We start from the raw sequence: 24,620 nt of genomic DNA, 5'->3' as shown, positions 1-24,620 counted from the left end.
AATTTGCGTTAAAGGTCGAAATGAGTTTTAAAAGGATTTGCATGATCGACGCTGCAGATCTGGCTGCATTTATTCTAGACGCATAGGCCGGACGCATTCATTCCAAGTAAAGTTTTATCTTTGCGAATGGTTAGCCATATTGCTTGCGTAATGACTCATGCTAAATGTTTGACTCTCGAGATCTCAATGATGATTTGTACATGAACACTGAAGTTATATGTTCGAAAAAGAGCACACGGTCGAGTTTAATGAAATACATTTACGTTCTTAAATTGAGGTTTTTCCTTCAAAAAGTTCAAAATATGGATTAAAACTGTAACCAGATTGAGGAATCATATGTTTAACGTCGCTAAACTTGTACAATAAAATTATTTAAATATATACTTAATAATTTTGTAAACAACGTTTTTCAAAAATATTTCTTTGATTACAATATTTGTTAAACAGTACTTATATTAAATGATTAAAACCTATTTTGTCACATGTAACATGACTTATAAGAGTCTGTCCTTCCTTATCCATTAAAACAACATGTGTTTGTTATTATATCTACTAAACTTAAATACAAATCATTTTCTTATCTTCAGTGTATTTTCGTAACTAGCTTACTACTCGGCATTCAGTGAAGCAGATTTTCGGATATCAAATCTGTTTGTTATCTAAAGAGAACCTATGAGAATTAATTTTGTTTTAAAGTTCACGTTCCAGTTTTAGCGTAGTTGTATTGATTTTTCTCTTAATTCCGTAAAAACAAAACGAAAACGTAATGCACGCTATAATAAAGCTGTTTTAAAAAAGAACCATTAATATCCAGAGAGTTCTATTAATAGATTTCATACGTGTGATGTAATTATTTAGCAGCAGCAGAGTTCCGTAATGACTCTCTACGCGGTTAGGGACCATTTATACAGAAACATTTTGTTACGTCAGATGTTACGCCTTAACATTTATACGATCCAACCTAGTTCTAGGATGACTATAAAATCATCCATAATCAGACTGGCTATATTTCAGTGTTAATTACGACCCTATCTGCATTTATAACACGTTTTAATTTGCGTCAAAGAAAAATCAATTTTTCTCCTTTTAGAATTTGCCTTCGATCCTGTTCATATTTGCATCTATCTCAAGGAGGTTGTTGTTTCAGTGACTGACAAATAATGTCAGTATTATGCAATATATTTGAACGCAGTCCCGACCCTAGGGCAAGGCGAACTAGGCAACCGCATCGGTCCCCACGATTTCAGGAAATCAACTCCGCAATGCAATTTGTTTGCTTGGGGCCCTGCGCTCATTGCTTGCTGCCTTGGGACCCGCACTTACTAGGGCCGGGTCTGTTTGAACGGGCTTGACACGTTTCTAGTACGAAGGAGAACTTTGCTTTTTTCCTATTATTTATCTAGGGATTTCGGCTTTTATAAAACTGTTATAGTTATCCTGTCATCTTACTTTTATATCCGGATGATCAATGAAGGCGCTTTACTTGTTTTTCCAACAGCTATCCTATCGTCATTAGTTTCTTCATAATTGTGTTTGTATTCTGAAGTAATAACACTAGTAATGAAAAATAAATATATTAAGTCTGATTATTAATGAACAACCACAAACGAGAACAATCAAGCGTAAAGATTTTATTTGCATTTTCCTGGGGCACAAGTATATTTCCGCTTTGTGTTCGCACCTACATCAAAAAATTATTCCAATTCCAGTTTATATTTATTCCCACATCTTCAAGCTTCAAGTTTGCCTCTAATGCTTAAGCTTACATCGCATACTACCTTTTGAAATATTTTGAACATTCATTCGCTAAGAAAATTATCATGCTTAATCTAGTAGTTTATAATGAAGATTACCATGCATGCACCGTTTGCACAACAGGATGAAAAGCCAGATATCCAACATAATATACCATGTTCTACTGGAGTTCGAAGTTCAATTAACCCTTTATTTGTAGGCCATTATATAAAGCGTTGCATTTTGTATGTGAAAGAGTAATTCTTAAATATGATATGTTCCGAATGACATTTTCCACTTTTGGCATTACAATGCGTGTCATTTGATTGATAAATCCAGAAGTCATCAGAATATGACCTCATATCGGTGCTTCTCCGACCTACCTATTGATACACAGGTCGCAACTGTGATGAGATTGACGTTTTTAATTAAAGCGCTGAATATACACTGATCCTAATGTACAGAAAATAGTGGGGTTTTTTAATACTAAAATGATCATAATGTGCTAACCGTGGAAGGGTATTTGTTCAAACTTCTCTTTCCTCTCACCCGAAACTCAATGCGGCTGTTACATAATCGAATCAAAAGCAGCTCCTTTATATCATAAACGCTATGCTGATAAGCTTATCTAGCACGTATTTAGGAGAGCTATATCAAAATAAGCAAGCACAGCAGTAGCCACATAGCCAAGCAGGACATGTAAAATTGGGTATAACATCAAAATAAGCAAGCACAGAAGTAGTGACATGACCAAGTAAGACATGCTTTTATAATGTTCTGACCAGTTATTATGTTACGTGCTTAGGTTCTAATAAACAGGAACAAAGGAAAAGGGAAAACAACAAGCTTTGAAAAATGTAACAAATGATTGATTTCCCTGAGAGAGAAAAAATGTAAAAACGAAACAAAATAAGAACTTCTGGTTTTAAGACTCAAATCCAGAAATAATCCAAAAATAATCAACGAATTTAATTTCTAGTACTGACATGTTCTAATGAATTCAAGTTTGAGTCCCGACGAAAAATCCAAGATGGAAGGCGGTGAAGTATATTGTAGCTTTTATGTTACGGATGTGTGTACAGTTCTTTGTTGATTCATAAACAAACTTCCGGTGTTCGAAATTCCGAATAAAATTTAAAGAAATGTCTTTGTTCAAGAATTTTGTATGAGCACTCAAATATTTCCAGGAAAAGAACTAATCTTCTAGAATCCAAAAAATTTGAATAAAAATTAAAATGTAACTCCAAACTGGTCACAAACAAGCACTTTTCCTTTATCCAAGATAAAATCCCAAACTGAGAAATATCTCCAAACAGCACTAAAAATTCTAACTACCGCGCAATTTCGGAAAACCCAAAATTGTGAAATAGGGCTGTTTACAATGAATTTGAGTTTGAGTCCCGAAGAAAAATCCAAAAATGGAAGGCGATGACGTATACTATTGCCATTATAGTGTTGTTGTCTTTGCAGTTCTTTCTTGTTCTACAGACAGTAATATTCCGGTGTCTGAATTTCAGAATAAAAGTTAAATAAATGTCTTTGTCCAAGAATTCTGTATGACTACTTAAATATTCTTAGAAAAACGAATTAATCTTTTAGGATCCAAATAGTTTTAAGAAAGTTTAAAATATAACTCAACTGGTCACAACAGAAAAGCAAAACCCCTTACGTCCCAGTGTTTATCAGCCCGACTACTTTCACTACAGACAAAAGTTATACAGTACATTAAGAAGCAAAACTTATCCCTGGATGAGGGTCAACCATCCAGAATTTCGAGAACATCGAAGAAACTATTTACGTCTAAAATTACGGAGTCCCAGTCAGAAACGATTTCGCTATTCTCAGTCGCACATTCAGAATGAATGTAATGAAAGTTGTTTAACTGATTTTCAATCAATGCCAGGAACTAGGTCATCAGAAAGACATAAAGTTCTATTTTAAGCTGTTTTCGACTTAACAGTCAGATCAAACGAATTTCTGGAAAATATCAAATTCCAGTAAACAAAATTACATTACTTTTACTTAAACAAAATTAAAAACTTACAGACAATTAAATTAAAGTAAATATAATTTAATTCAAAAAAATTATTGATAACATCAAAATAGGCAAGCATAGAAGTAGTGACATAGCCAAGTAAGACATGTAAAAGTGTTTAGAACAAAAAAAAATAGATCTTATTCAAACGTATTGCCTTCATCGAATATTTATATATAAAGGAAATGACAGTTTCTACAATTATAAGGATAGAAAATAACATCTATTGTAAAACATATTTCATGGCGGTGATTTAAAGCAATGTTATTATTACTCTCATGAGGATGCTATTAAGCTTTTCAAACACTAATAAGCATGCTATTGGCGTTGCCTTTTACACTCATAAGTTGTCTATAGACCTTGCTTTTTACACTCATAAGTTGTCTATAGACCTTGCTTTTTACACTCATAAGCATGCTATAGACCTTGCTTTTTACACTCATAATCATGCCATAGACCTTGCTTTTTGCACTCATTGACATGCTATAGACCTTGCTTTTTGCACTCATTCACATGCTATAGACCTTGCTTTTTACACTCATAAACAGGATATAGACCTTGCTTTTTACACTCATAATCATGCCATAGACCTTGCTTTTTGCACTCGTTGACATGCTATAGACCTTGCTTTTTGCACTCATTCACATGCTATAGACCTTGCGTTTTACACTCATAAGCATGCTATAGACCTTGCGTTTTACACTCATAAGCATGATATAGACCTTGCTTTTTACACTCATAAGCATGCTATAGACCTTGCTTTTTACACTCATAAGCATGCTATAGACCTTGCTTTTTACACTCATAAGCATGCTATAGACCTTGCTTTTTACACTCATAAGCATGCTATAGACCTTGCTTTTTACACTCATAAGCATGCTATAGACCTTGCATTTTACACTCATAAGCATGCTATAGACCTTGCTTTTTACACTCATAAGCATGCTATAGACCTTGCTTTTTACACTCATAAGCATGCTATAGACCTTGCTTTTTACACTCATAAACATGATATAGACCTTGCTTTTTACACTCCTAAGCATGCTATAGACCTTGCTTTTTACACTCATAAGCATGCTATAGACCTTGCTTTTTACAGTCATAAACATGCTATAGACCTTGCTTTTTACACTCATAAACATGCTATAGACCTTGCTTTTTACACTCATTAGCATGCTTTTGACATTTTTCTCTACTGAGCATGCTATTTAACCATAATATTACTGTTATAAACATGCTTATAACCTTTCTACTACTTTCATAATAATGTTATTGACCTTGTTATTACACAAGTTAGAATGATACTGACCTGATAATCCTTTTATGAGTATGCTATTTACTTTAATATACTCTCATGAACATGCTATTGACCAGATTTTACTCACATGAGTATGCAATTGACCTCCTTATCCTCAGATGAGTATGATATTGACGTTATTATTACTCTCATGAAGATGATTTTACTCGAGAGTTCAAAATATTGGTGTAATGTTGAGAGTAGTAAGCTATAATGCTAAGATGAAATGTCTTTTCCCTTGAAGCAAATTTTCATTTTTCACCCCACCCTCACCCCAAATAATGGCAGCGTTCAGGCAAGTGATAATATAAAGCTGTAAAGCTAGAGAAGACTCAAGGGGGATCACCTCTGTGGAAGAATCAAGAGCAAACAGCCTCTTTGGAAGACGCAAGGGAAACAACCTAAATGGAAGATTCAAGGGAACGCAACCTACGCAAAATGTTGAGATTATGTAATCCAGTTGACAATAGACAGCGTACCATACTCTGCCTGGATTCCTTTTTTGTTTATATATTTAAAACAAAAGTAGTAAGTAGTTTCTAATTTATGACTTCTTCAGCATTTGCTACTAAAATTATGGGAGGAATAGGAAAATGAAAAGTATTGTACATAGTCGCTGTAGGTGGATTATACAGGTATTCTCTTAAAGCAGCTGAAAACAAGATGGCTTGGACAGAGCCAATCACAAACAGGCCATTGAAGCTTACATGCTGGTTCGCAAATTTTGGAGATCATGTGACGTGAAACTATAGTGCACTCAGAAGTGTCCAAAAGTAGTATCTTTAATGATTATTATTACCATTAGATTGGCAGAATCAGTATCGAAATAATTTGATATTAATTTTAATCTCTAGGCAATAGACATGCAATTATATAATAGATAAAACAATCTTAAAAAAATGTGTTCTATCCCAAACGTTATCTCATCTAATTTAAAACATTATTTTTAGCAATGAACATACTGCATATCGCACTCGCCAGTGTACTAAAACTGCCTTTGTGATAGTAGTTAACGACCTTATCTCTCCTTTGGATGGTGGAATGATTATAGCACTCGCCATTCTTGACTTGTCTCAGCATTGGACAAAAGATATCATGATTTATCACTTGACCATCTCGAGCATATATTTGATCCCCATAATACAGCCTTGATGCATGTCCTACTTAGTCAACAGGATACAAATCCTTTTCTTAAATGGAAAACATTACAGCCAATTTGATCTATGTTTTGGTGTTCCACAATGTTCTGTTTTTGGCCAGGTTCTCTTCATTATATAAACTCAGCCGCTTTCAAATATCACAGATCGACATTCATTATTTAACAAATTCTACGCTTATGACACTTATATATACAACAATAGTTGGCCAACGGAAGTTGTGGCTACCATTCAAGGCGAAGTGAAGTGGATTTCCGAAGTGAAGTCACGGATGACATGTAACACGCTGCAAACTGATAATGATAAAACTGAAGCCATCCTGAGAAGCACAAAAAGACTTTTTCATTCACTTCCGTTATTTCAAACAATAACTATCAGGAATACCATCCTTCAGTTTTGACAGTCAGCACGTTACCTAGTTGTCACTCTCGACGGTACGCTCTCCGTACAACAACATGTAATAAACATGCAAGGCTGGATTTCCTAGAGCTGAGACGCATCTGCTCCATTGGCATGTTTATTTCGGTTGATGCCAGTACAACGATAAGTGGACTGAATCATCCATAGACTTTAGGCATGAGGACACTGTGCTTACATTCATAAGTGCATTTCAAACTCACCTTTTTCGACAAGTACGGACTTAAAGACTTAGTGTTTACTTCCATGTTTATTGGCAGCATGTTTTTGTTTTGCAATGTCATGATACTGTTTGTCGTAATCCAAGTCGTTATGTAAGCTTTGTATTACCTACTTCCGTAAAATGCTATTAGCTTCTAAAAATTAGGCACACTACAAATTCCACAGTATTAATAATATTTTATTATTATTATTATCATTATTATTTTTATTATTATTATTATTATTATTATTATTACTATTATTATTATTATTATTATTATATCTATCTATCTATCTATCTATCTATCTATCTATCTATCTATCTATCTATCTATCTATCTATTATTATTATTATTATTATTATTATTATTATTATTGATGTTTGATAGATTTATACGGCCCTACTAAAACGTAACTTATGATAGAATTTGCATGTCCAATTACAGGTCTTACGCATCTATTTGAATTCACTCTATTATATCATATCAAATATTACAAATAGAATAAACCTTTAAATTTCTTTATGTTCCCCATTTCACAAATTTATTAAATAACTTGGAAAATAGATATCTGTGTGCTTTGCTATACTTAAATGAAGAAAAAAGCCTCTTAAACAGTCCAATGTCAAACTATTATGGAAGCACTTCACTTTGCATAAATCCTCATCGATACGATATATAGCCTGTAAGCCACCAGTTCAACCAAAATGGTTTCTAGACATACCTATATGGCCGTACATGAACACAATTGACAGTATATGTATGATTTGTGGCACCCTCAAAGATGAAACAACCTCTCCCCATAAAAACGAAACAAAGTAGGTAAATATGTTATGCCTGCTATCTTTGAATATCATAAGGAGTTATAGGTGGGATGATGTGAGATCAACACTCTTTGTGGTTTTCTTTCGGCTACCGTAATCTAGATGATGGACCGCGGTGCCATTGCCCGAATGGAGTAAACAGTAAAATACAATATGAAATTAATGAGAGTAATAACAAAGATTTGAGCATGGATATAAAATAAAAGAATATGTGCACCCGAATGTAAAAAACAACCCATTAATAAATTACATACGCAAAATGAAATTGCACATGGCATTTTAATTACTCATTTTCTCTTAGAAATTGTTACAAAATTTATGTGAAATTCAATTAGCCGTTCTGTTAGAATGATAGAACAAATGTTATCGTACAATCGAGTAACCGATCATACTTTAATTGACGGCATGACATCATCACCTGATTACGTCCGGTCTTTTCCAAATCGTTATTGGTGATAGGTCAGCGTTGCCGCATTTCTCTCTCTCTTCACTTAGCTTATTTGAGTCATCAGCCGTCCTGCTTGTAGATTGAGCTTTTTTCATTGTACAGTACAGATATAAAACTATTTTCCATCAATTAAAAATATAATACCCAACCGAAATACTGTCAAATATTTTTCTCTTTCCTTGGATCAAATAAAGATTTCCACTCTTCTTACGTCTGACATTTTCTAATCGAAATTCGACATAACTAAGCTATTGTCTTCAGTCTGCCACTTGATACATAGGCACACTGTTATAATACAATTGCTTTCTTTCGTAGCGGCTACTCAGTTCCTATTGGAACAAGACATAATTAGACGTCTAGATAACCATTAAACCCTACCCCACCCACACCACCCACACCCTGTGGCTATACATTGCTAGTTGAACTTTCAGTCGACACACGTTTCTAATGATAACACCATCGATGCTCTGTTGAAAAATAATTCACAACTGAATTACACAAATTCACTGATAGATTTCATTCCTTGCCATAACTACGTCACTTTGCTAATTAGCGATCAATTGACATAGACAAAGTAAAATCAACTCTTAGTATACATGATACATATATTTAAGACATATTAGTTAGTTCTCACAATTCGCATCAGAATGTGTGCAATGTTTACAATTCATCATCTTTTTTTCATCTGAACAAAGTAATTCGAATACATTCATATCATCCACGAGTCATATAACATTCAGAACAAAGTTAATGCAAACCAATAACTTCTGAACTCATGGAAAATTGAAGCATGAATTTTAAACGAACAATTCAGCAAATAGTTGCAAACGTACATCAATTAATCTATTGCATGCAATTGAAACAATGCGTTTGAGCCTTTCCTAACTAAAATTCAAATCATGCCCCAAGCAGAGCATATCACATCCCTAAGAGTCAGCAATTTATTACAACCATAGTCCAAAGTCAAGCTTAAAGGTTACATGTCACACTGACCACGACAAAATGTACTCCGAAATGATTTGCACCATTACATAAGGACATGACATTGCATTTGCTTCGACGTACAAAAAGAGCGTGTATGTGATTAGTGACAGGTTGCAGAGGTTTGGCGATTTTTTTCCATTTCAGGAGAAATTCAATTCGAGCACTAGAGTTTGGAAATAAATGGATTTTCTTAGTTCAAGAAATCCAATTATGCTCAACAATGATAAGATATAAAGCATCCCACCGGAAACTTATCCGAAAAGAGTTCAATAGGAAAACAATATTCCTGCTGCAAATAAATTATCTAACATATTTCTCCCACATCACACTATAAAGTCAATATAGCAGATCCGTCAGACGTTTTGGAAAGCTAATACATTGTGACTTCGTACGTTTCGTGGCCAAATCGTTTGAGTGTATTGGCTAAAATAACGTTGTTGCTTCCAATGGTAGGCACTTAAATGGTAAAAGACAGCAAACCATGAATATTAATTGCCTAGCAACCCTTTATTGTCGAAGAGATATAAGGGTAGGAGGCAAGAAAAAAATCATCAAAGGCGTCCCTTAACCACGATAGATTAAACACTACCTAGTGTTATCATACGAGGACATACGAATGAACTTGTGATTACAGAAGCAGTAGGTCCGTTTATTACATTTTCAAACGTTTACTAATAGCATTACACACGATGACACACAAAAATGAAAGATAAAACAAAAGACAACAGCAGACTAAAGTGCAGCCATATGGAAGCACATAATTCTATTAAATCAAGAAGCGCCTAAATATTCAGTACCACGTTAAATTATGATTGGTGTAGCTTAAGATAGGAATGAAGTGTTGATATCTCGCAATATGTCGTACTCGCAGCTTATTGAAAGTTCTCAGTGAAACAACGACGAAACACAAGAAAATGGCCCATTCACTTGACATGATTATGGAAAAGATGACGCCAAATCAAGCTATTAGTAAAGAAGTAAAAGTATTGATGTTTTATTTAATTTTTGTTTCTCAGGTGATATTTCAGATACTTTGAAATAATAAACTGAAGTATCTTTAAGAACATGTTTTTTCTTCTTCCCAAGCTGGAATCCACATTAGTTCTAACTCACGCGTTGGAAAAGTACCATTGCTTATCGCAAACAAATTACAGAAAACAACTTTCCTACTAAACCAAAATTCCCGCGAAATATTGTGATCTTAGTATAAACTTTAGACAAATATACTCTTATCCGCGTTATACCCGGTTTACGTCATCCTGTCTTAAAACAAATGTTATCTCTACTCGATTATAAGTCGGGTACAACTTCAAATAACACAGACCCTGATGTGCCGGCGTATAATGTTGTTTATTTTGTCGTACAGGTTACTCTTCACACGCTATATCAAAAATCAGTATATTCCAGCACATTCCACCACGGCAAATCTTGATCCATACGGTTTGCAGTTTAACCCGTCTTAAAGGTGAGTCGCGACGGTATGTCCGAAAGTAAATGCTTCTTGGGTATTCTTGTTTTCTGCTTTCCCCCACGGTTGTTAACAAGGCAATTGACAAGTGGAGACACTAACATCATTATCAATTCCGTGCAAATTTTCAATAATAAAATTATTCGTGGTTGGAAATCGGGAATTACAATAAGGAAACTGGTTTTATTATAAAGAATTTCAGAATCACAAAATGAAAGCTCTGAAAATATATATTCGAGACATGACCTTCCCTATTATGCCTGCTTTAATATCTCCAAATCTTATTAAAACCTGTACAACGACGCTTGACTTAAATCAAGAATAACCACATTAAAGAAATTTTTAAAGAAAATACATACATACATACATACATACATACATACATACATACATACATACACACACATGTATATATAGTGTTTGCATTGTTGTTAATAAAGATCAGGTTAAGAGACATAGATGGAAATAGTTTTATGTCGTTAAAACGGAATATGTTCTGAATAAATGAATTAGTTAATACCTGTTCTTTTCGCAGCAGTTATTTGAATTTTTGTGAGCACAAAGTCCGTCATTTAAAATACAAGTGTGAGTTTTCCTTACGTTAGAACATTAAATACTTCATTCAGTTAATATTATTGTTTAAGCTCACAACAATGGCTTACTCACACCCTATTTCCTCACTGCAATCGTGCAATAGAACGTCTTTAATTTCCTTCCAGGTAATAAATTGTAACTGAATTAAAAACCAGGTAATCACGAAATCGTGTAATCCAGGTCAGCTAATCTCGCTCCTAAGCGAACATTATGAACGCAAAGAAATAACTGTCATAAACTATCAAGAAAATCAAGGCAATGATCGTATTATTAAATAAATGGGGACTGCAGCGCATATGAGTTAAAGCTATTTATCCATTGTTAGCAGACTCTCATAAAGTTATCAAATTAGCATGTTTTGGCCAAACAATTTAGGACCTGTGGGAAAGGACGGCTCTTGAAAATGTCAAATATGCTGTACAAATATTACTCTATAGTTAAATGTAACATGACAAACATTCTATATTCTCTTCTTGGTAACAACGAAGACATCGAAAAAGTGCAAGGATTAATTGATTTTAATCTATTTATCGTTTGATTTCACAAAATGGACATACGTTCAACAAATTCTTGGCAGAAAAACCGATAATAAATGCATCTTTTCTTAGTTTTGGAAATTCTAAATCGATAGTCCATAAATTCTTGATTGTTATGCATCGTGGACTTTATGTCTCCTATCCAGTTTTGCCTTGGTTAGAAGTAGGCCTTGACATGAGAGCAGATACTGAAGACTCATATAATCTTGGCCCATGGCAAGATAAGAATCTTATGCATAGCTGCCCAATACTTTTGTAAGGCTTGCTGGAATGCTTAAACTAATTAGTCAGAAGTAATATAAGGCACTTTACACTCGTAGACTTATCTATAACGCACCGAACTTATAAGCCGCAAATAATCATTGTTCTTCCAAGAATGCCCGTATTGACCTTACGTCTAGAGAGTCTGTTTTATTGTACAGTTATTCTGCAAGGCGGATTATTGCTTCGCGTTTGAGATGAAAATGATAACCTAAGCAAATCAATGTTTGTTTATTTGCACGAAAAATGGGTATGAAAGGTCGAGTAATGATGAGAACAATTATTATACGATTTAATTTTCTTACATTCTAGATTAAGACTATATTTTCAAGGAAAGTAGATATTATGGAATTTATAGCACAAATATTTTATATGAAATAATATATTTGGCATATATATATATATATATATATATATATATATATATATATATATATATATATATATATATATATATATGCTTAACATATATTCCAGCCTCTGCATAATAACACAGTCACACCGATTCAAACAAAAATCTAACTGCAATAACTTGGCTTGGCGTCAGTAGCTGTACAGTATATAAACCCGTTGAGAATAATCGGCGATAGACATGTAGATTAGGGAGGTTGAAGAGTCAAATTATCTCTGAAGCCGACGAGAGTGGGTTCAAGCCAAACGAGCAAAAACTTGGTTTCTTCTAGTCCTTTTTAAAATCGAATTGGGAGATAATCATCATCGTCAGCATCATCCGAACAATCAACACTACCACCAATGACTGGTTGTCATAGACTTGCATTGAAGAAGGTACAAAGAATCATGTCCTGCTAGTATGGCTGACTTTTGAGGAGGAAAATAAAGGTTTGGTGTCAAAATGTTTAGCAATTATCTTTCGTTCGAAGCCGAAACTGAATCAATGTATTGGTATATAATATTGTCTTATACCCGATAGAACTGAAAGTTCACGGTGTGCTCTTACATACATACATTATTATTATTATTCGTATCATTATTCTTTTCACACAATTTAAACTGTTTAATTATGCAGACTTTTTGTGCGTTTGTGTATGTGTGTATGCTATTATAGTTGATTACTATAGCATAAATATTGCACATTGTCTTCTTGCATGTATAATTACTCTTTACCAGTAATGTTGATATATGAAATTGTGATCCTCACATGGCACATTATTACGCATATATAAATATTGTGTGAACGGTATATTGCTTCAACAGCAGGCTAGCGCTTCTGTAGTCTCTAAATCCGTGACGAATTTCCACTGAATAATCATTAGCGACGTAAGAAAATAAATATCAGCTATCCCCGGTTTCTAAATGAAATAAACAAGGTACATAATTTCATCGAAATCCTCATTACTTTCCCTTTGATCTCTCGATCTCTCTCTCACTCCCCCACCCCCTCTTTCTCTCTCTCTTATATAAGAGACAAAATATAAGAAAATCTGTGAACAGAGAGTGAGAAAGAAAACTTAACTTGCACCAGTAGTCCTCAAGAACATATGGCTTCGTAACGGTGAGGTGGATACGTTGAATGAGATTTTAATTAATTGTTCACAGTACAATTCATATAATATTTCACTGTGCATCTCTCTCTCTCTCTCTCTCTCTCTCTCTCTCTCTCCATCGTAGGAAGATTAGGGCAAAATCCGTAAAAGAAAGCATGGCGGATTGTCGCATGCGTCATGCGATTATGTCACTCGACCTATGAATGATTGTATAATTTACAGTGATACGGACCAAAGCAAAGGGCAAAGATATAACACAATTGTATGGTCAGAAGCAATATTAATTAAATCATAATAATGACTTAGATTAAATGTGAAAACATGTAAATGTTTGAGTTACATCTTGTTGGTACGTCATTTCGCCTACTGTTTATTACCCACTCGTTTCAATCTACTAGAAGGAGATAACTACCCTTTAGCACAATAAAGTCAGGTTCTTTCCAATTAAAACTTCGCTTTTCACTCTGAATCATATACTTAAAAATATCTCTAATAATAATAATAATAATACTAATAATAATAATAGTTATAATAATAAATATTGAGAATGTCATATTGATTTCCACTCTATATCTATGCAACGTGAAATCAACTATCCTTTTCCTTTTTGCTAGATTCTTTTTTATCATGTGCATTCAGTCTTGAGTTTAATTCCATGTTACGCTGAGCAAAAGACTTGTGTGTTTCGACTGTATTTGTTTTGATAATAAATTGTTATGTTTTCATATTTTTAGTTAAAACCATTCTTTTAATTGTGTTATCTTGCCTTCACTGTGTACTTGCTGTATACAGAACTGAGTTTTAGTCTACTTCATTCCCAGTGTTCATTTATGCTAAAACTTTTGTTAAAAAAGAAATAAAACATTGCATTGTATTTCTTCACGGTTATCTAAATATTTCAACTCAGCTTTGGCAATAAGCAAGCTTCTTATAACAATGACATACTTTTAGTTTATTCTCAATTTTAATTGCGTTATATCGGTTCTGTGGATATCCTCGTCCATCTTAATCAGTTTATTCTGTCCTTGATGCATTAAAATCAGTAAATTCCACATATCTTTAGAAGGATGAGAGAGCGTTGGGTCATTATTTTTCGCTTAACCGCGAAATTGGTATAGAAGTTTGCCTGCTTGTTGTCTTTGACAAAGCAATTCGATATAATATCGGGCAGTTACAAGCACTTCAATTAATGCAGCGGTTAGTGCTTGTCAAAGATGTCTATCACGCATTTATCATAAGTACGTTTAAAAACCGTTTAATGCAACCACATTTCAAATTGTAACGTTACTGGTGGTTTGATAATCGTACCGTATCATTTTATACCTGACTGTTCTGTACCATATTGTCTTGGTAACGTTTCCCATGTTCGGAAACTACGTTAACATTACAGTTCAAATGAACACTCTGCGTTGGCTCACGAGCAGCCATTTACTTGAAGGTATAAATCTCCTTTTGCGATTGATCTTCATCGGTGCAGAGAAAATGAAAGAAAAGAGTTAGCTAATTTAGTATTGCACATTTAAGTATAGGATCGTCTGAAATCATATACAGCCTGCTTTATGTCCTAGTCTACATAATGACGCTCTACTGGGTAATATGGACTTCATTTTCAATACCCCGCATCTACAAAGTTGTTTTCATTACGTGGTGCATTCCTTTTTGCTTTGGACACCAAATATATTGATCACAAAATTCTGAAAATATTGTTTGGGGGTATTTTGCTTTATTGCACATGAAAGGTAGAGTCTCTTATATCAGTATTACAAAGTTTTGTCAACTTTGAAATAAAAAAGGTATATTTAAGTTTTCATCATAAAGTAGGCAAAGTTGAAACAACGATGCGCTAAACTTATAAAAACAATACGGTTGTTTCATCTATCACGTAAGTATGGAAAGATGTGTATACTGTACGGTTGCATCATATATCAGGTATGTATGTAAAGATGTGTATACTGTACGGTTACATCATATATCACGTATGTATGTAAAGATGTGTATACTGTACGGTTGCATCATATATCACGTATGTATGTAAAGATGTGTATACTGTACGGTTGCATCATATATCACGTAAGTATAGAAAGATGTGTATACTGTACGGTTGCATCATATATCACGTAAGTATGGAAAGATGTGTATACTGTACGGTTGCATCATATATCACGTATGTATGTAAAGATGTGTATATCACGTATGTATGTAAAGATGTGTATACTGTACGGCTGCATCATATATCACGTAATATGTAAAGATGTGTATACTGTACGGCTGCATCATATATCACGTAAGTATGGAAAGATGTGTATACTGTACGGTTGCATCATATATCACGTATGTATGTAAAGATGTGTATACTGTACGGCTGCATCATATATCACGTAATATGTAAAGATGTGTATACTGTACGGTTGCATCATATATCACGTATGTATGTAAAGATGTGTATAATGTACGGTTGCATCATATATCACGTAGGTGTGTAAAGATGTGTATACTGTACGGTTGCATGATATGTCACGTATGTATGTAAAGATGTGTATACTGTACGGCTGCATCATATATCACGTATGTATGCAAAGATGTGTATAATGTACGGTTGCGTCATCTATCACGTATGTATATAAAAATGTGTATAATGTACGGCTGCATCATATATCACGTATGTATGTAAAGATGTGTATAATGTACGGTTGCGTCATCTATCACGTATGTATGTAAAGATGTGTATACTGCAAACTTTAATTGCTAAATATTGCCACAATGCTCTAAAATATCTGTCCTTAACTTGGTGGGTTTATTTTTTCCAAGTGATCGAAATATAAGCGATGCAACTAATAAAATTGGATTTCCGATGCCAATGCAAGTGACACTACCATCTTAACATCATTTGTTTCTGCTTTGCACACCTGAATCCTAAATAGTATGACACAAAATCTGGGAAGCCTAATTTACTTATATATCTCTAATCTTAATAGCATTAAGCTGACATTGCAAGGCGGTATAGTTACTGTAAGGAAAACTAACGTATAATGCCATAGCTGCGAACGTAACATTAACTTAAATTTAACACGAATTGCAAAAAAATTAGATGACTCTGTATATATTACCAAATTATACACTACATAAACAGTGGTATATCTGTTACCTGATTAGGCTCTAATAAAAGTAACAAAAGAAAGAGTGAAAACAACAAACTTTTAAACATTTAACAAATAGTCTATTTCCCTTGTAAAAAATTTGTAAAAATGAAGAAAGAAAAAAAGCTTACGGTTTTAAGAATCAAATCCAAAACAAATCCAAGAATAATCCACAAATTAAATTTTAGGAGTTCTAGTAATTAAATTTTCTAATGAATTCTATTTTGAGTCCCGAAGAAGAAAAAAATCCAAAATAGAAGGCAAGGACATATACTGTAGTCATTATAGAACTGATGTGTACAGTCCTTTGTGAACCACATAAAATAATATTCCGGTGTTTGAATTCCGAATACAATTTAAATGCATATCTTTGTCCAATAATTATGTATGAACCCTCAAATATTTCCAGGCAAAATAATTAATCTTTTAGAATCCAAATAATCTGAATAAAAATTAACATACAACTCCAAAATGAAACAACAAAAGAAACACCATTACCTCCCAGTGTTTAGAAGCCCAACTAGAGATATAAATATAGACATCGATATATAACCTGACTACTACGCAATTTCGGAAAACCCAGAATTGCGAAATAGAGACTTTTTGCATATAAAAAAGGTATGTACTCCTAGTATGACCTTTATAAAAACCAATCTTTTTATTTGAGAATAAAATAAAAATAAAAAGTTGTTTACTTGACCCACAGTCAAGGCCAGGAACTAGGTCAGAAATAGAAACCTTGTTTTAATTATTAGGTATTTATGAAAAGATTCAGGTCAAATTCCTAGTAAACAAAAAATAAATTAGATTGACATGTAATGAAGTAAAAACAAACAAACTTACAAACAGACAATTAAATTAAGTCAAATATAAATTAAATCAAAGACTCATAACATATAATTATCTACCCGAATTTGTATTATTCTACTCCAACAAAAAATACAAATGTTGTTCCATGCACTCGGCATGTACTGAAATCTATAATCAGGGAAATTGGAAACATCAGCCTTCAGAACAACGTTTGTATTGATATTCATTTTGATTCCACTTTCGAGCACTGATTATAGTATAACAAAATCTAGCCGACAAAGCATTTTATTTGGAACAGCAACGCAATCTCAAATCAAGCATTTACGACCCCCTCTTGGCTAACATAAAGACCGGAGAACCATTATCTCTACATCCTTGAACAACTGAAAAGATCTAACAATGCATTTTATAGATAGAAAGAAGTTAGATCCCATAAGATATTTATCAATTAGTTCACCTATTTACATGAAAAGGCCATAAGATTTTGACGCATGTATGCGCTTACTATTAGGATTTTTTGTTCGTTTCTGAAGTTGTATTTTAGTATTATTTCTCATATTGCTTTGCTGCCATTTATGTCTCCTTTAAAGCACCATCGACCGATTTATACATGTTTTGACATCAAATGATACCGGTTGTAATAAATTGTCATGTATATTCCTTCTTCTGATACCGTCAAGTACGATCCTTTGTGTTAATATGGTACACATATCATAACATAGAGGATATTTTCTTTTCTGAACTAAATAGAGGATAGCTTTCATGGTATGGCACCAAAACTTTATATTTTAACGAATGGCGAAGCCTTGTGCTAAAATATATCAATGTTGGTACCTCAAGATGAAACATTTCCAACATTAACGTAGGAAAATAAAATGTTCATCTTTACTGTTATTCAAAACTTGTTCGAGTATAGAAGTTTAGAAGCTAAAAATCATTCTCAGGCACAATACACTAACGCCATCCACATTCTTAAATTCACCGTACTTTTATAGGATGATCATGTTAATATATGAAACCTAAGTAAGTGATAGGATTGGGTTGGCCTAATATGTCGCAGTAAATTAGGTGCATATCGTTTTGTTAACTAGTTGGCCCTATCTGAAAACAACGAGAGTCCGAATCATCAAAGCCTCGTAGCATGTTTATCGTTGTTGTCAAGGAAGTAATGGAAAATAACTTCAGAGAGATGCAAACGGCGTCTGGTCAAATACCTTTATCAAATATTTATTTCCATGTCTAATATAAGACAGTTTCTGTTTATTTGTTCTAGCTTACAAATGACTCGTTTATGTTTTGGAAGTTAAACTTTTGTGGGCACACACAATCAAGCATCGCAAGGCATGATGGGAAATCTTAATTTTGTCATTTTTGAAAATACAAGGATATATATATATATATATATATATATATATATATATATATATATATATATATATATATATATGTATTGATTTATTTATGTAAGTATATATGAAAAAGTATTTCGCCAATGAGTCTCTATATTTCACAAATTATAAATAAAGGAATAAGTTTAAGTTTTAAATGGAATGTATCTTTTGAATCAATGTAGTTTGTTCGATCATTAAAGGGTATGGCAACATATTGTTCCCATATCTATTTGAGCAAGTGTCAGAAATGTTTTGTTGTCTCTTTAATGCCTAAAATATAATTCCCCTTTTGTATCTATATCTATGACATGTTTACGGATTATACTATTTGCATGCCAAATCACTAGGGTGAATGTCTGTATCTGGGTTGTTTATAGCTATTTCTGCATGAAGTCTTATATAGCCCAATCGATGTCAATAATTTTTGTTAAGCAAACGCTGCTATTTACCTTTGTCTCGAAAATGCACACAAGTAATTTCTAAGTTACATGTAACATAATAAATCCATTCAAGCAATTTCCAGTGTTACACGTAACATAATAAATGCGTACAAATAGATTTCCATGTTACAAGTAGCATACTAATTTAAAAGTTACATGAAACTAATACATACACATTTACAACATGCACATAAGAATAATGCTACCACAATTCTTTTTAACCAACATGGCTAAAACAGTCCTGATGTTTATTGACATAGGAAGTGGTTTATTTGTCTAACTGGACGAAAAAATAGAGAAGATGACTATAACGTCATTTTAACAGCCGGGTACTTGTTTAAATTTATAGCTTTTATCTATCTTCGGAACCGTCTGCGAAACATACCTTTAAAGATTAGAGAGAGTAATGTGAGTTTGCCGAGATTGTCATCGGAATATTTAACATAATATGATTGTTGATATAAACATTTCGTTAACTACAAAATACACAAAAACGAAACAGCCCTTATTTGTTATTTGTTGTTGCAAATGTATCAGCGGATTCAATTAAATATACCTTGGTCCGAGAACTAGACTGGAAAGTATTGAACTTTTGTATTATTCGGAAGATAAACATACTGTTAGTTTGAATTATATGAATCTATTTACACCTGCTTCTCCCAGTCATTTGAAAATGATATACTCGGAGGGTTTCAGTTCTCTTCAGTATTGGACATATCGAGTTTGAGCGTGTATATGATTGCTCATGTTTCATCATATTTCACACATTCAAACTTTCTTAAACGTGCTCTTGATATATAAGTATTTGTACATACTATTTAAATCAGTCACGTGAAACATACTATTTAAAATTAGTCACGTGAGACATACTATTTAAATCAGTCACGAAATTCGCATCGTGAAAAACTCATTTACAATTGTACGATATAAGAGTTTGTGTATCAGTATTTACTTTACATAATTTGACCATCTGACAGTCGTTCGTATGTCAATAAAGATAAAGTACTTAACAAGACAGCCTTAATTTTCTTCTTCTCGACATTCTCTCCCAAACCTCATAAATATCGAGTTTTGATTAATGATGCAATATTATGCAAAGTGATACAATCGTCCTATAACTTCGAACGATTTTCTCACAATACTCTAATGTTTTGTGCATTAAACCTTAATCTCGATTACAAATGTTATAACTGTTTTAGTCTCAAATTTCTTTTGCGTTGAGAAAAAGAAATGAAGAAAACAAGATTAGAATATACAACAATAAAAAATGGTATTATATTTTTATGGTACTGGATTTTGTGAACACCAGTCAGAATTATGCGCGTATTCTTTCTATTCTATTTCTCTGCCTTCTCAACAAGTTTGTCTGCTGAAATGTCTTTCTCTGATCAAATATATTTGACTCCACAGTATAGTGTTCATAAAGTACATATCTTTAGAGATAAATATAAAGAATGAAATATTAGTATATGAAAAAAAGAAGTCAGGAAGATTTTACAATTATCTCTACAGATCAAGACACGTGTAAAATAAGCTTATTTCATTCCCATCTTATTTTCTTGTATGCACTCATGGCAATAGATGTAACATAGGAAAACTTTATTTCCATCTCTTTATTACGTGCTTAGTACTAGTTTTACATGTATGAAACTTTACAGGTCTCTTTCTTCATTTTCTTGATGATTTACACATAATCCCGTAAGAGACTACACGTTTGAACATGCCTTCGAGTAGATTTTTAATGTGTAAATAATTCCAACCAAAGTCAGTTACAATATTGTATATAAGCATTTTAGGCACATACATTTGTAAATACAACAATGATTGTTGCTTCTTCCTTTTTATTCGTGTTATTTGTCAATTTAATTTTTAATTTGTTAGTTCAAGCGCGTACATTTTCTAATTTTAATAACATTCACTAGAAACGTTTTTATAAACTCTCTTAATTGTTTATTTTTTTAGAAACACTATATGTTATGATCCAAGTCCACTGCACTCTGGATATTGTGACCAAATGCTATTTAACACTGGCTATTGTTACCAAATGCTATTTAACACTGGAAATTGTGTCCAAATGCTATTTCACGCTGGATATTGTGTCCAAAGGCTATTTCACACTGGATATTGTGACCAAATACTATTTAACAATGGAAATTGTGTCCAAATGCTATTTAACACTGGATATTGTGTCCAAATGCTATTTAACACTGGATATTACTATTTAACAATGGATATTGTGTCCAAAGGCTATTTGATACTGTAAAGAATATCCACAGGCTATTTACTGGATATTATGTGCAAATGCTATTTAACACGGGATATTATGTCTAAAGGTTATTTACTGGATATTAGTTACAAAGACTATTTAATGGATATAATTTAGAAATATAATGTAAATGCTAGTCAGTTATGTAAAGTTACGTTATGTACGATCCACGTCTTAGAACAAAATTATCTTTTCCCCCTAAGTCTGATGCATTTGCTAATTTCCATTTTATTTCATTATTCTATTATATTGGTATTCGTACATTGTCATATTTATAATACTTTTCTACATTGATATTCGGTTATTTTCATTTTTTTAATTATTGTTCTTCTTTGTAATATTATCAGTTATCATATCCATCATGTACAAATATGGTATATGGTATCTTGTAACAAGTCTTAGCGTTGGTAGGCAGGGCATAAGTTGTGAACCTTTATCGTCAGCTCTGGCCTCAATATTGTATGTGTATCTGTTATCTCCCCTAACTTCTCGTTGACGTTTAAGGCTAGAATCATTCTGGCATCACGATACTCAATACCATCGATAATTGTATCATCGATTTCATCTTGGGTAACAACAAGTGAGAAGTCGATATTCTTTCATTGAGAGAGAGAGAGAGAGAGAGAGAGAGAGAGAGAGATTACTGAGGTGGACAATTATCAACAAAACATAGGTAAGATCCTAATAACCAAATGTTGCTAACCAAGGATTATAGTTCTTGCACCGGTAGGATACAATTATGGCGCAGAACTTGCTCATGAAAGCTTTTGCGTTCGACAATGCAAGGTTAACAAACCTTGATGCAGTTCCAACTTCTGCCGTGAGTGTTATGCTATTACTTGGTTATATAAACTTTCGAGAACTCCTATGTTTCACATATTGAAATGGAGCCTGTTCTATTTTTCTGTAACGCAACATTAACAGCCTTTGATAGTTTGACTAATTAAACATCAGATCACAAAGGTTACAGGTTCATTAATCGCACAATGCCATGGACATAACAGGCCATTCACAGAAAAAAGATATTGCAATTATACATCACGCTGTAATGAGCGAACATGCAAGGAACTTGAATCAGCAAGGCTAGCTGTCCAGACCCGATTTCCCATGATAACCATATCCACGTCCACGTTTTGACGTGTTCTGATGTTTAGGGTTCTTTTTTAAACGTTGCGCGGGTCTGAAACTGTTTCAGCAATGTTTATGAACCTAGCTCTTGTGTTTGTTCACGACTAACTTTGTAAACTGCCATTGGAAGAAAATACATGAGCAGTTTAATATGAAATATTTCTCCAAAGTAGCCCACTGATTGGTTTTCATTCATTACCAGGTTCTCTTGTCAGAAATAGTATCTAAACACGCTACTAAATATCAATTGGTGAAATTACTAAATGTTTTTAACATGGTGTTAAATGTTACACTGGCGTGCATAATACCATCAGTTAATTAAAATTCATAATAGTAGTAAGTCCCTGAATAATTGATACTTATACATGCAAATGAAGAATAATATCCACACGTGTTTAGTCAAAATCATTTCATCATTTTTTACATAGACAAATTTCGTTACAATTTATGCATCAAAACAGAACTAAATACGAACTACTCACGAAACTGGTTGTGTTACTGTCAGTAAATATTGCTTTTAAATAGCCGTGATTAACATGCTGGGATAATTCCCCTTAATAATCCGGATAAAGATTAATGTCCTCTGTCAAAAGCACTACCAGACACCGATGTATTTTATGGCGAAAGTAAAGTACTGTTCATTTGCATATCTATACAAAGATTTACATGCGGTTATTAAGAAGATAGTCCGAGACACGATAGCAATAATTTAAAGGGAGAAAGATAATTAAGAAAAAAGCAAAATAAAATATGTTGTGCATTTGGGTTACTTTGCAAAGCTTTACTTTATTCCAGAATGCATGCAAAACGCCTTGCTTAAGGGTATATACCAAACATTTTATAACGCAATTTTCTTTTCCTTAGCGTGTGAAATAACGATAGAATTGACAAGTACTCGAACTCATTCTTTCTGAAACTTACATCATCAGTCATTCTTAAATGTAAAAGTTGCAAGAATAAAAATACTGGTCTTAAAACATGATGTATATTTTCAGATTAAAACATGCAACAGTATTTTCTTTCGTTGGTACAGCTCCGGTGGCTTAGTAGCTAGAGCGTCCACCTCGGATGCGGGTTGTCGTGGGTTCGATATCCGGTCGAGTCATACCAAAGACTTACAAAAATGGTACTAACAGCTGCCTCGATTGGCGCTCAGCATCAATAGGTTAGTGTTAGGACTGGTCGACCTGGTGTCAGAATAATATGACTTGGCGGGACGTCATGCTACATGTCTGCGGCATGATGCCTCAGTGCTAGACATCCCTATAAACTGTCACCTTGCAGACATCGTAGCGATATGACTAAAAAATTGTTAAAGCTAAGTTAAAAATCACACAAACACACACACGCTTCGGTCAGTGGTTGCACGGTTCTGGGTATTTGTGGGGGGGGGGTCAAACGTAACACAAATTCTTAGTATATTTAACATCACGAACGCAACAATATGCGCCCTGATATATTCTCCGATTTTCTAATATTGGTTAACATAATTACGCATGATTTTTACGTTTAGATATTCAGATTGTTTCATCTTTGGGGCTTATGTACTCGTACTGAATTCTAACACGCTTACGCTTTATGTTTTATCTTATATTAGTTCATGCTAATATGAACATTAAGGACTGGTTCTCCAAAAACTATTCCTGAAATCTAACGCATTTGCACGCTTAGAACTTATCCTTTGAATCGGCAACATATAGCGGTATTATTTCCGACGTTTCTAGCAATCCTAATGAATACACACATATCCACAATCAACACTTTCTTTGGAATATAGTTTACATATATACATACATACATACATACATACATACATACATACATAAGAAATAATTTAATTGTCAAAGTTATAAAATAAAGAGTTAAGAGTAACTTACAGAATTATGAATTAAGTCCGAAATAATCATGAAAAGTATTACTCAAGTAAAAAAGAATCGAACGTTCTGAATAAGGTCTTTTTTTTTTGTTGCCAACAGTGCGGCTGTATA

Source organism: Sinohyriopsis cumingii, chromosome 5, assembly GCF_028554795.1.
Source record: "Sinohyriopsis cumingii isolate HCF-2022 chromosome 5, ASM2855479v2, whole genome shotgun sequence".
Taxonomy (NCBI): domain Eukaryota; kingdom Metazoa; phylum Mollusca; class Bivalvia; order Unionida; family Unionidae; genus Sinohyriopsis; species Sinohyriopsis cumingii.
Note: the sequence above shows the minus strand (reverse complement) of the source record.